The sequence below is a fragment of the Aquarana catesbeiana genome, linkage group LG04 (assembly GCF_042186555.1).
Source record: "Aquarana catesbeiana isolate 2022-GZ linkage group LG04, ASM4218655v1, whole genome shotgun sequence".
Taxonomy (NCBI): domain Eukaryota; kingdom Metazoa; phylum Chordata; class Amphibia; order Anura; family Ranidae; genus Aquarana; species Aquarana catesbeiana.
This window is the reverse complement of record NC_133327.1, coordinates 444,009,818-444,024,991: the sequence shown is the minus strand read 5'-3', so window position 1 is coordinate 444,024,991 and position 15,174 is coordinate 444,009,818.

Below are 15,174 nucleotides of genomic sequence, written 5' to 3'. Positions count from 1 at the left end.
AGTACCGCATTTTTACCGCGATTTGCATTTTTTAATTTCTTTTTTTTACACTGTATATAGCTGGTTGCTAAGGACGTGGCGGCCGGCTTCCCGGCCCCCTTCTTAACAACCTATGAGTCATTAGCTGTCAGCTGACTTCCCGCTCAATGTAAAAAAAAAATCGTGAAAAAAAACAGCGTGGGGTCCCCCCCCAGGTCCATACCAGGCCCTTGGGTCTAGTATGGATTCGGAGGGGAACCCCATGCCAAAATTAAAAAAAAAAAAAATGATGTGGGGCCCCCCCAAAATCCATACCAGACCCTTATCCAAGCACGCAGCCCGGCACGCCACCCCAAAGCACCTTGCCCCCATGTTGATGGGGACAAGGGCCTCTTCCCGACAATCCTTGCCCGGTGGTTGTCGGGGTCTGCGGGCGGGGGACTTATCGGAATCTGGAAGCCCCCTTTAACAAGGGGGCCCCCAGATCCCAGACCCCCCTATGTGAATGAGTATGGGATACATTGTACCCCTACCCATTCACCTGGAAAAAAAAGTAGTGTAGTGTTAAAAAATACAGTAGACAGTTTTTGACAAGTCTTTTATTACAAATCTTCTTCTCCGCTTCTTCCTCCTCCATCTTCTCCCACATCTTCATCCTACGCTCTTCTCCTTCTCCCCCTGCTTCTTCTTCCGCTCTTCTTCTGTCTTCTTTGTCCGGTGTTCTTCTTTTCCGCTCCCGCCGACGACCTTCCTCCAATGCTGCATCCCGCTGATCTGTCGGCGCCGATGTCCTGCATTTCTTAAATAACTATGGGGGCGTGTCAATCGGATTATGTCATCAGAATGCCACGCCCCCTTGTGACGTGATAGACCCATCATACCCCGGGCTGTAATGTCATAAGGGGCAGGGTCACCGGATGACATCACCCAGTTACCCCGCCCCATGCCTATGTAAGTTATTGGGCATGGCGCACACGGCATTACAGCACGAGACAGCGACAAGTCAACATCGGAAGAAGGGAAGAGGGGAGAAGCTGACGAAGACCTGGCAAGAGCTAGCAAAAGAGCGGGCAAAAGAGCAGAAGAACCCGGCAGAAGGCACAGGACAATGGGAGAAGAACTGGAGAGCGCGGAGAAGAGAGTGGAGAAGTCGGAAGAGACCCCCCGGGCTGCATAGTAAAAGACTTGTCAAAAACTGTCTACTGTATTTTTTAACACTACACTACTTTTTTTCCCCAGGTGAATGGGTAGGGGTACCATGTACCCCATACTCATTCACATAGGGTGGGGGGCCGGGATCTGGGGGCCCCCTTGTTAAAGGGGGCTTCCAGATTCCGATAAGCCCCCCGCCCGCAGACCCCGACAACCACAGGGCAAGGGTTGTCGGGAAGAGGCCCTTGTCCCCATCAACATGGGGGCAAGGTGCTTTGGAGTGGGAGGCGCAGAGCCCCCCCTGCCCCAAAGCACCCATCTCCCCATGTTGAGGGCATGCAGCCTGGTATGGTTCAGGAGGGGGGGCGCTTGCTCATCCCCTCCCTTTCCTAACCTGCTGGGCTGCGTGCTCAGATAAGGGTCTGGTATGGATTTTGGGGGGACCCCACGCCATTTTTTTTTACATTTTGGCATGGGGGTCCCCTCCGAATCCATACTAGACCCAAGGGCCTGGTATGGACCTGGGGGGGCCCCACGCTGTTTTTTTTCTCGATTTTTTTGTTTAGCTGGCATTTTTTTTTTTTTACATTGAGCGGGAAGTCAGCTGATGACTCATCGGTTGTTAACGACGTTGCGGCCGGCTTCCTGGCCCCCTCCTTAGCAACTGGCTATATACAGTGTAAAAAAAAAGAAAAAAAACACAAACCGGTAAAAACGCCGCCAAAAACGCGGCAAGCACCGCAAAAAGCACTGCAGAAACACTCAAAAGCAACATGCATAGATGTGAATCGAGCCTTACTGTCCTGCTAGCACACCGCTCCAGTGTGAAAGCCCGATTCACACTGGAGTGAATAGAGCCACTTCTTTAGGGCATTTTTCAGGCGCTATTTTTAGCGCTATAGCGCCTGAAAAACGCCTGAGTGTGAAAGGGGTCTTAGGCCCCTTTCACAAGGACGGCTATTCTGCCGCAGTTAAAAGCATGTTTTTTTTTCTGTGAAATTTAAGACTCCAGGCACTGCGATCAGCTGCATTGGTACAGTGCGATTAGCTGCGGTTGCGTTTAGCTGCGGTTTGCCATTTCCATAGCAACCTGACAGGGTACCGACTGTATTGAACGGGGGATCCGACTTGGATCCCCGCCAATGCCCGGCACTGTTTGGTATGAATCTTGAGGGGGAACTCCACGCCAAATTTTAAATAAAAAAATGGTATGGGTTCCCCCCAGGGGCATAACAGGCCCTTCGGTCTGGTATGGATTTTAAGGGGAACCCCCTACGCTGAAAAAAATGGCGTGGGGTCCCCCCTCAAAATCCATACCAGACCCTTATCCGAGCACGCAGCCCGGTCGGTCAGGAAAGGGGGTGGGGACGAGCGAGCGCCGCCCCCTCCTGAACCATACCAGGCCGCATGCCCTCAACATGGGGGGGTTGGGGCAAGGGGGCCCCCACCCCAAAACACCTCATCCCCATGTTGATGAGGACAAGGGCCTCTTCCCAACGGAGGAGGAGGAGGAGGACCGTTAGCAAAAGAGCAGAAGATAGTGGAGGAGCCCGGCAGAAGAGCCGGAGACCCCCAAAGTCAGAAGAAGACCCCCCCGTAGCTACCTAATAAATTACTTTAAAAAACCTGTCTAGTGTGTTTTTTTCTTGACACTTTTTTCCCCCAGGTGAAAGGGTAGTCAGGTGAAAGGGTAGGGGTACCATATACCCCATACTCATTCACATAGGGTGGGGGGCCGGGATCTGGGGACTCCCGGATTCTGATAAGCCCGCAGACCCCGACAATCAACTGCCAGGGTTGTCGGGAAGAGGCCCTTGTCCTCATCAACATGGGGACAAGGTGCTTTGGGGTGGAGGGGCCGCAGCACGCCCCCCTTCCCCAAAGCACCCATCCCCCATGTTGAGGGCATGCGGCCTGCTGCGTGCTCGGATAAGGGTCTGGTATGGATTCGGGGGGGACCCCCACGCCGTTTTTTCGGCGTAGGGGATTCCCCTTAATATCCATACCAGACCGAAGGGCCTGGCATGCACCCGAAGGGGGAACCCACGCTGGTTTTTCTCGCGCTGCTTTAATAGTAAGATGTATTTTTCCTATTGCAGTGAGCGCGAGATGTACCTCACCGAGAACCAGCGCGATCCTATCGCACTGGAAACATTCTCCCGTGCAGGTACTCCTGTGTGTGCGCTGGTTCACACGCTGGATTAAGGATCTATTCAGCGCACCAATTAAGGTCTGAACCAGCGCAGTGCATTCATCTTAGTAAATGACCCCCAGTGTGTCAACATGTGCTATCTGCCATCACGGGAGATCAATGTACGCGTTTTGTGGGTGCAACCCCTTCCTCAATAATAAAGTAGCCGAGAGGAAGGGGTTGCACCCACAAAACACGTCCATTGATCCCCCATGATGGCAGCTAGCACATGTTGACATTAGGCAATTTGTGTGCATTTCTAAATTTGGCTTTTACAGGTGTGACATCACCCCATCTGCTGAACGCAATATCAAACAGAGTTTGTACATACTCATGTCTGATATTGCCTTCACTTTATAAAAGTTGAACTTTGTAAGTTCCAGAGTTGTGTATTTTTTTTATGGTTTTAAACATGCCTGTTTTACCTTAAAAGGCGATTTCTAAAAAAATGTTATACAACAAACATGTCGGTTTGTTCAAAAACAGTTTTATAAACGCACATGTGATTGTGCTTTGATTAAAAATATTGATAATCAACAATGTGTGGCTTCTTCTTTCAATGCTCAAAAGCATTTTTTGGAGTAAAGTTGGTGTTTTTCAGTGACAATGGGGGTTATTTACTAAAGGCAAATCCACTTTGCACTACAAGTGCAGTTTCAGTGCAGACTCAGTGCACTTGTAGTGCAAAGTGTATTTTCCTTTAGTAAATAACACCCAACGGTGCTTTCTAATTTTACACAATCATGCCATTTTCATGACTCCCCAAATTTCGGCCATGGTGTTGAAAATTATTAATATTTTTGTCAGTAATGCATTACATACATTGACAAAAAAAACAAGGTGTGTGTAGCAGACCCACAACATAATAATAATAGTTAGCCGAAGAAGAAATTGTCACCTCATGTGTCAACGAAATTTCGTTTGCACTGTTGAATAAAAAGGCCAAAAAATTAGAGCATTAATAAAAGATTAATATTACGATCCCAGATTCGGAGGCTCGCAGTATGCGTACGTCCTTTGCGTTTCATTGGGTGGATAAATCAATACGATATCTGGGTATTGATATCACACCGGACTTGACGCTTTTGTATGCGTCTAATTATGTACCCCTGATTCAGAGACTGAAAGTGGACCTTCATAATTGGCACACTTTGACCTTGACCTGGTTTGGGCAATGTAATGCCCTGAAGATGATGGTTTTACCGAGGATATTATATATACTTCAAACCATACTGATTCAAGTATCTTCGACATACTTCAAACAGCTCCGGACGATAATTAGAGAGTTTATTTGGTCACATAAGTCACGTAGGACCAAAATGCAAATGTTGTCTAGACCTAAAGAGAAGGGGGGCATTGGCCTCCCTGATCTCCTCCAATATTACAGGGCAGTGCACCTTTCGAGGATAGTGGACTGGCACTGTAATAAAGAATTCAAACAATGGGTGAGGATGGAGATTGAGGATGTCTCTATTCCTCTGTTGACTTCTCCATGGCTCACCTGCCCTCTGCCAGAAGACATAAGGAACCATCCTTTGGTAAGTGCCACCCTTAGGGTGGCTAGATCAACGTTTCGCAGTACGGGCCTTGCACCGCTGCCCTCGCCTATGACACCGGTGATAGGTAACCCCGATTTTATACCAGGTCTTACTAGCAGAAAGATTAGACAACTAACCCTATCAGGGAGATATCGCTTAATGGACGTCTGGCCTAAGGGGGAGCTCCCCTCAGCAGCGACCATTTCTAGTCTCATAGACCCACCGTTAGATAGTTTCAGCACCTATCAACTTCGACACTTTTTACACTCCCTTCAGAAGACATCATATGTCACTAGAGACCTTACTCCCTTTGAATTGTTATGTAAAACGGGGGAACCTTCACGACATACTCCTTCTCTGATATATAGTTATCTGATTAACCAGACTGAAGAGTCGGCCCCGTCATTTGTCTCTCAATGGGAAAGGGACTTAGAGATACAGTTCTCCCCACAGCAAGTGGATAAAATGCTGACCTTGGCACATAAGTCCTCTATTGCAAATCAATATCAAGAAATTGGATACAAAATTGTGTCCCGATGGTACAGAGTTCCCTACATACTTCATAAGATGGATGGAGCCACTTCGGATAGGTGTTGGAGGTGCAATGCGGACACTGGCACGATTATGCATATCTTTTGGACCTGTCCGTTATTGAGGTCATTTTGGGAGGAGGTGACAACTACAATTAGAAACTTGACAGCTGTTGATCTGAAAGACAACCCGGCTGCGTGCCTTTTACATTTGACAGAGAGATCCGTCCGGAAGTATAAAAAGACCTTGACAATTCAGCTTCTGAATGCAGCAAGGGCATGCATTCCCACACTCTGGCGGCAATCTTAGCTGCCAACAAGGGTTTTGTGGTATTCTAAAGTTCAGCGTATACTCCGTATGGAGGAATTGACCGCCACCCTCCATAATACAGAGGAATCAATACGGAAAAAATGGAGGCCATGGAGATATTTCATGGGTACAAATGAGTATCTACAGGAGGTGGCTGAGTCTGCGATATCAGGGAACTAAGTAACTACTGTAATGAGCATGATATTGAGACCCCGTTCAATTCACCTTCCCCCCTTCCCCCTCCCCTTTTTTAAAATTTTTTATTTATTTTTTTTCTCTTTCCTTCTTTCCTCTCTATTTCTCTCTGCCGCTTTTTCTTCTTTTTTGTTAATTAGGTATTGATAATGCAGCTGAAAACTAGCTGTTATAAGTACAGTGAACATAAGGTATTGAGATTGCAATTCAGGATGTTAAAGTGATGATATAGGTTCACTTATTTGAAAGATTAGACTTGTATATTTTGGTTAACTTGGCAAATGTGCAGGGGACCCCCTGAGGCCTCCTGGGTTTATTTTTTGTTCTAGTCAGATCTTTGGGTAGGACAGAAAAGTGACTGACATCAAACCATTACTGAACTCCTCTAAGCAATGCTTTGATGATTTCTGGAAAGTTGCTCATAGACATTACTGAATACTTAGAGAAGAAGGAGTGGCGCAATGGAAAATGGTATTCTGAGCAGCATTTGAGAAAGGACTTGTGAACATTGATTTTAGCTTGTATAATTATTGGGTGTATGACAAGTTTTCACAAACCTTGCATCAGTGTCGGCGCCGATGTCCTGCATTTCTTAAATAACTATGGGGGCGTGTCAATCGGATTATGTCATCAGAATGCCACGCCCCCTTGTGACGTGATAGACCCATCATACCCCGGGCTGTAATGTCATAAGGGGCAGGGTCACCGGATGACATCACCCAGTTACCCCGCCCCATGCCTATGTAAGTTATTGGGCATGGCGCACACGGCATTACAGCACGAGACAGCGACAAGTCAACATCGGAAGAAGGGAAGAGGGGAGAAGCTGACGAAGACCTGGCAAGAGCTAGCAAAAGAGCGGGCAAAAGAGCAGAAGAACCCGGCAGAAGGCACAGGACAATGGGAGAAGAACTGGAGAGCGCGGAGAAGAGAGTGGAGAAGTCGGAAGAGACCCCCCGGGCTGCATAGTAAAAGACTTGTCAAAAACTGTCTACTGTATTTTTTAACACTACACTACTTTTTTTCCCCAGGTGAATGGGTAGGGGTACCATGTACCCCATACTCATTCACATAGGGTGGGGGGCCGGGATCTGGGGGCCCCCTTGTTAAAGGGGGCTTCCAGATTCCGATAAGCCCCCCGCCCGCAGACCCCGACAACCACAGGGCAAGGGTTGTCGGGAAGAGGCCCTTGTCCCCATCAACATGGGGGCAAGGTGCTTTGGAGTGGGAGGCGCAGAGCCCCCCCTGCCCCAAAGCACCCATCTCCCCATGTTGAGGGCATGCAGCCTGGTATGGTTCAGGAGGGGGGGCGCTTGCTCATCCCCTCCCTTTCCTAACCTGCTGGGCTGCGTGCTCAGATAAGGGTCTGGTATGGATTTTGGGGGGACCCCACGCCATTTTTTTTTACATTTTGGCATGGGGGTCCCCTCCGAATCCATACTAGACCCAAGGGCCTGGTATGGACCTGGGGGGGCCCCACGCTGTTTTTTTTCTCGATTTTTTTGTTTAGCTGGCATTTTTTTTTTTTTACATTGAGCGGGAAGTCAGCTGATGACTCATCGGTTGTTAACGACGTTGCGGCCGGCTTCCTGGCCCCCTCCTTAGCAACTGGCTATATACAGTGTAAAAAAAAAGAAAAAAAACACAAACCGGTAAAAACGCCGCCAAAAACGCGGCAAGCACCGCAAAAAGCACTGCAGAAACACTCAAAAGCAACATGCATAGATGTGAATCGAGCCTTACTGTCCTGCTAGCACACCGCTCCAGTGTGAAAGCCCGATTCACACTGGAGTGAATAGAGCCACTTCTTTAGGGCATTTTTCAGGCGCTATTTTTAGCGCTATAGCGCCTGAAAAACGCCTGAGTGTGAAAGGGGTCTTAGGCCCCTTTCACAAGGACGGCTATTCTGCCGCAGTTAAAAGCATGTTTTTTTTTCTGTGAAATTTAAGACTCCAGGCACTGCGATCAGCTGCATTGGTACAGTGCGATTAGCTGCGGTTGCGTTTAGCTGCGGTTTGCCATTTCCATAGCAACCTGACAGGGTACCGACTGTATTGAACGGGGGATCCGACTTGGATCCCCGCCAATGCCCGGCACTGTTTGGTATGAATCTTGAGGGGGAACTCCACGCCAAATTTTAAATAAAAAAATGGTATGGGTTCCCCCCAGGGGCATAACAGGCCCTTCGGTCTGGTATGGATTTTAAGGGGAACCCCCTACGCTGAAAAAAATGGCGTGGGGTCCCCCCTCAAAATCCATACCAGACCCTTATCCGAGCACGCAGCCCGGTCGGTCAGGAAAGGGGGTGGGGACGAGCGAGCGCCGCCCCCTCCTGAACCATACCAGGCCGCATGCCCTCAACATGGGGGGGTTGGGGCAAGGGGGCCCCCACCCCAAAACACCTCATCCCCATGTTGATGAGGACAAGGGCCTCTTCCCAACGGAGGAGGAGGAGGAGGACCGTTAGCAAAAGAGCAGAAGATAGTGGAGGAGCCCGGCAGAAGAGCCGGAGACCCCCAAAGTCAGAAGAAGACCCCCCCGTAGCTACCTAATAAATTACTTTAAAAAACCTGTCTAGTGTGTTTTTTTCTTGACACTTTTTTCCCCCAGGTGAAAGGGTAGTCAGGTGAAAGGGTAGGGGTACCATATACCCCATACTCATTCACATAGGGTGGGGGGCCGGGATCTGGGGACTCCCGGATTCTGATAAGCCCGCAGACCCCGACAATCAACTGCCAGGGTTGTCGGGAAGAGGCCCTTGTCCTCATCAACATGGGGACAAGGTGCTTTGGGGTGGAGGGGCCGCAGCACGCCCCCCTTCCCCAAAGCACCCATCCCCCATGTTGAGGGCATGCGGCCTGCTGCGTGCTCGGATAAGGGTCTGGTATGGATTCGGGGGGGACCCCCACGCCGTTTTTTCGGCGTAGGGGATTCCCCTTAATATCCATACCAGACCGAAGGGCCTGGCATGCACCCGAAGGGGGAACCCACGCTGGTTTTTCTCGCGCTGCTTTAATAGTAAGATGTATTTTTCCTATTGCAGTGAGCGCGAGATGTACCTCACCGAGAACCAGCGCGATCCTATCGCACTGGAAACATTCTCCCGTGCAGGTACTCCTGTGTGTGCGCTGGTTCACACGCTGGATTAAGGATCTATTCAGCGCACCAATTAAGGTCTGAACCAGCGCAGTGCATTCATCTTAGTAAATGACCCCCAGTGTGTCAACATGTGCTATCTGCCATCACGGGAGATCAATGTACGCGTTTTGTGGGTGCAACCCCTTCCTCAATAATAAAGTAGCCGAGAGGAAGGGGTTGCACCCACAAAACACGTCCATTGATCCCCCATGATGGCAGCTAGCACATGTTGACATTAGGCAATTTGTGTGCATTTCTAAATTTGGCTTTTACAGGTGTGACATCACCCCATCTGCTGAACGCAATATCAAACAGAGTTTGTACATACTCATGTCTGATATTGCCTTCACTTTATAAAAGTTGAACTTTGTAAGTTCCAGAGTTGTGTATTTTTTTTATGGTTTTAAACATGCCTGTTTTACCTTAAAAGGCGATTTCTAAAAAAATGTTATACAACAAACATGTCGGTTTGTTCAAAAACAGTTTTATAAACGCACATGTGATTGTGCTTTGATTAAAAATATTGATAATCAACAATGTGTGGCTTCTTCTTTCAATGCTCAAAAGCATTTTTTGGAGTAAAGTTGGTGTTTTTCAGTGACAATGGGGGTTATTTACTAAAGGCAAATCCACTTTGCACTACAAGTGCAGTTTCAGTGCAGACTCAGTGCACTTGTAGTGCAAAGTGTATTTTCCTTTAGTAAATAACACCCAACGGTGCTTTCTAATTTTACACAATCATGCCATTTTCATGACTCCCCAAATTTCGGCCATGGTGTTGAAAATTATTAATATTTTTGTCAGTAATGCATTACATACATTGACAAAAAAAACAAGGTGTGTGTAGCAGACCCACAACATAATAATAATAGTTAGCCGAAGAAGAAATTGTCACCTCATGTGTCAACGAAATTTCGTTTGCACTGTTGAATAAAAAGGCCAAAAAATTAGAGCATTAATAAAAGATTAATATTACGATCCCAGATTCGGAGGCTCGCAGTATGCGTACGTCCTTTGCGTTTCATTGGGTGGATAAATCAATACGATATCTGGGTATTGATATCACACCGGACTTGACGCTTTTGTATGCGTCTAATTATGTACCCCTGATTCAGAGACTGAAAGTGGACCTTCATAATTGGCACACTTTGACCTTGACCTGGTTTGGGCAATGTAATGCCCTGAAGATGATGGTTTTACCGAGGATATTATATATACTTCAAACCATACTGATTCAAGTATCTTCGACATACTTCAAACAGCTCCGGACGATAATTAGAGAGTTTATTTGGTCACATAAGTCACGTAGGACCAAAATGCAAATGTTGTCTAGACCTAAAGAGAAGGGGGGCATTGGCCTCCCTGATCTCCTCCAATATTACAGGGCAGTGCACCTTTCGAGGATAGTGGACTGGCACTGTAATAAAGAATTCAAACAATGGGTGAGGATGGAGATTGAGGATGTCTCTATTCCTCTGTTGACTTCTCCATGGCTCACCTGCCCTCTGCCAGAAGACATAAGGAACCATCCTTTGGTAAGTGCCACCCTTAGGGTGGCTAGATCAACGTTTCGCAGTACGGGCCTTGCACCGCTGCCCTCGCCTATGACACCGGTGATAGGTAACCCCGATTTTATACCAGGTCTTACTAGCAGAAAGATTAGACAACTAACCCTATCAGGGAGATATCGCTTAATGGACGTCTGGCCTAAGGGGGAGCTCCCCTCAGCAGCGACCATTTCTAGTCTCATAGACCCACCGTTAGATAGTTTCAGCACCTATCAACTTCGACACTTTTTACACTCCCTTCAGAAGACATCATATGTCACTAGAGACCTTACTCCCTTTGAATTGTTATGTAAAACGGGGGAACCTTCACGACATACTCCTTCTCTGATATATAGTTATCTGATTAACCAGACTGAAGAGTCGGCCCCGTCATTTGTCTCTCAATGGGAAAGGGACTTAGAGATACAGTTCTCCCCACAGCAAGTGGATAAAATGCTGACCTTGGCACATAAGTCCTCTATTGCAAATCAATATCAAGAAATTGGATACAAAATTGTGTCCCGATGGTACAGAGTTCCCTACATACTTCATAAGATGGATGGAGCCACTTCGGATAGGTGTTGGAGGTGCAATGCGGACACTGGCACGATTATGCATATCTTTTGGACCTGTCCGTTATTGAGGTCATTTTGGGAGGAGGTGACAACTACAATTAGAAACTTGACAGCTGTTGATCTGAAAGACAACCCGGCTGCGTGCCTTTTACATTTGACAGAGAGATCCGTCCGGAAGTATAAAAAGACCTTGACAATTCAGCTTCTGAATGCAGCAAGGGCATGCATTCCCACACTCTGGCGGCAATCTTAGCTGCCAACAAGGGTTTTGTGGTATTCTAAAGTTCAGCGTATACTCCGTATGGAGGAATTGACCGCCACCCTCCATAATACAGAGGAATCAATACGGAAAAAATGGAGGCCATGGAGATATTTCATGGGTACAAATGAGTATCTACAGGAGGTGGCTGAGTCTGCGATATCAGGGAACTAAGTAACTACTGTAATGAGCATGATATTGAGACCCCGTTCAATTCACCTTCCCCCCTTCCCCCTCCCCTTTTTTAAAATTTTTTATTTATTTTTTTTCTCTTTCCTTCTTTCCTCTCTATTTCTCTCTGCCGCTTTTTCTTCTTTTTTGTTAATTAGGTATTGATAATGCAGCTGAAAACTAGCTGTTATAAGTACAGTGAACATAAGGTATTGAGATTGCAATTCAGGATGTTAAAGTGATGATATAGGTTCACTTATTTGAAAGATTAGACTTGTATATTTTGGTTAACTTGGCAAATGTGCAGGGGACCCCCTGAGGCCTCCTGGGTTTATTTTTTGTTCTTTTTATATCCTTATAGGTAATTGTATAGATGAAGTAGTTGTTATTTTGTCAACGAAATTGTTTTCAAGTCATGTTATGTCCTTTAACTTATGGAACACTTTGACCAAGACATGTACGTTTAAGGAACTGACGTGCTTTGTGGTATGCCAAGAATCTTTGTTGAAAATAAATAAATAAAGAATTAAAAAAAAAGAACATTAATAAAAGATAACAGAGGAGACACCAAAAAATAAGCCAAGCAGTAAATCAAAGCAAATATTTTTTCCGTTTCAAATATATTTTTATTTTAAAAAATGTCTCAGACATTGTCTGGCATATCGATGGCCCCCCTACCCGCAAAGTATTCCATGTATCTTATACGGACCTCGCGGGCATTCTGGAGGGGCAAGCCAGGACGGCCAGTTTCAAGCGCCGTCAGGGTTGGTTCATTAATATGAATTCCGGCCTCAGGCCCAACTGAGGCAACATAGTTTAAAGAATTTCTCCTTAAAAAGTTGTGGAGAACACAGCAACACAGGATGATGTGATTGAGTTTATATTCCGCCATGTGTATGAGTGTAAGAAATAGGCGGCACGGCTGGCCATTATTCCAAACGTATTCTCCACCACTCTACTGGCTCTGGCCAGCCAGTAATTAAAAACCCTTTGGTCCGAGGTGAGGGTCCTCATAGGGAATGGCCACATAAGATGGTCCCCCAGCGCAAACGCTTCATCCGCAACGAAGACGAATGGGAGTCCTTCCGCATTGTCTTCTGGAGGTGGCAAGCCCAAGCTGCCATTCTGGAGACGCCTGTAGAACTCGGTTTGGGCAATGACTCCACCTTCTGACATCCGGCCATTCTTCCCCACGTCCACATACAGAAACTCGTAAGTAGCCGACACCACCGCCAACATCACAATACTATTGAACCCCTTGTAATTATAATAGTATGACCCCGAGTTGGGGGGTGGGACTATGTGGACGTGTTTCCCATCAATTGCCCCTACGCAGTTGGGAAAGTCCCACCGCTGGGCAGAGTGGGAGGCCACAGTCTGCCATTCCTGTGTGTTGGAAGGAAACTGTGGAGTCAAACCAGAAAATAAAAATGTGTCATTTTGCAAATAAACATTGAAAGCAGATTAGACACAAACATTCTTGGCCAACATCAGTATAACATTTATTTTAGGGAGTATTTAAAAACAAAAGTATAAGGTCCACCTATCAGATTCCTCACCCCATCTGATGGCCCATTGTTAAAATTTTAGGGGGGGGGTGTTTTGGACAGGTAACCCTCTCCACTTCATTGAAAGATGAATGCATACATAATGTGTGTTACTTTGGCCGGCCCCTCCTTACTTACACTATTGGCAGCCCACAGGACAGGTAAGAAGTGTCATAATACAAAAATATAAATACACACTGTCCAAATTGGAGCAAAATTTTAACATTCTGCAATTGCCTATCAAGATATTAATAGGATACAAAAACTTTAAACAGTATCATTTGAAAGTATTCAGGCAGTCCCTTGCACTACATGTTTTGGGGAATTCATCCATAAATCCAACCACAAAAGAGGTAGGTATAGTGTGTATGGGTTTGACAAAGTCAGCAGATAGAGGATTGTTATGGGTTGACTTAGCGGTTTGGGGGAGGGAGGGTTCCAAATGAGTTTGGGACCCAAAAAAAGCCTCTGGCACTCTGCCAGAATTTAAGGACACAAATAACATTTGTACACATTTTAGGGGGTGTTTAGGGTAAAGCACTAGTATGGAGCTGACAAAATACATTGTTAAGTGACTAGGCGAGGTGGATATAGGCCTGGGAGAGCATGTTGGGGTGTTAAGTGAAGGCAAATATGTATGAAGGACAAAAAAAAAACGTTATAAAATTCCAGCATGCATGAGGACAAAGGGGACATTCACAGCATATTACAATCATGGTAATTAGGGAATGATGAAAGAAATACAATATATTATCAAACATTAAATACAATAAAATGTGATGTTAAAGGATAAAAATCTTACCTTAATATAGTCCTTCTGCAGGACCTGGATGATGGCAGAACAAGTCTCTGGGATAATGATCCCCAGAGTCTGGGGGGAGATGCCTGTCGAGAACTTGAGGTCCTGCAAGCTTCTCCCCGTCGCCAAGTACCGCAATGTGGCGACTAGCCTCTGCTCCGGAGTGATGGCTTGCCGCATGCAGGTATCCTGCCTGCTGATATAAGGGGTTAGCAAAGCCAACAAACGGTGAAAAACGGGGTCCATCATCCTGAGAAAGTTCCTGAAATCGTCAGGATTATTCTCACAGATCTCACGGAGCAAAGGCATATGACAGAATTGGTCACGCTGGAGCAACCAATTCTTGGTCCATGAACTCCTCCCCACCCTGTTTATAAACTGGGCTTGTGTCAAAGTAAGAACCCCAACACCAAGCCCCCGCACAGCACAAACTCTACGATGAGTACGTACACGCAACATGGCTTCAAAACAGTCGGCTGGTCAGAACGAAGTAACAGACTCACTGAAGAACAGCAAGGCCTGTGAAGAGTGACCTGAAAATCAGCAAGGAGCAGACAAGAACACAGTGATAAATCAATGCAAACTCACTATACGCACTGAAGACCAGATACAAACCCACAAGCACAAACTGAACAGCAGAAAAACGCTCTGAAAACCACGAGTCTGAAAAGCACGAATCGTCTCTCACCAAACTTTTACTAACATGAGATTAGCAAAAGGAGCCCAAAGGGTGGCGTGCTTGGTATTGAACTGCCCTTTTATAGTCCCGTTGTAGTTGTTGTACGTCACCGCGTTCTTGATGTTCGGAAATTCCGACAACTTTGTGCAACCGTGTGTATGCAAGACAAGTTTGAGCCAACATCCGTCGGAAAAAATCCGATGGATTTTGTGGTCGGAATGTCCGATCAATGTCCGATCGTGTGTACAGGGCATAAAGCATGAAGAAGAAGGGTGGGACTAACTACGAAGAGCACCCCTATCTACGGAGTGAGGTAGGCACAAAGTTATTAAAGGTAAACAAACAGACAATGCCTGTGTAACATGCTGGTGTATGTATGATGTATATATGTGTATGCAGTGTGTGGTAAAGTTATATGTATGTGTGTGTAGTATGTTGTATGCAGTGTGCATGTATGTTGTATGTATGTGTATGCAGTGTGTATGTACAGTATGTATGTGTATGCAACGTATATGTATGTTGTATGTTTGTATGTATGTTGCATGTATGTGTATTCAGTATGCA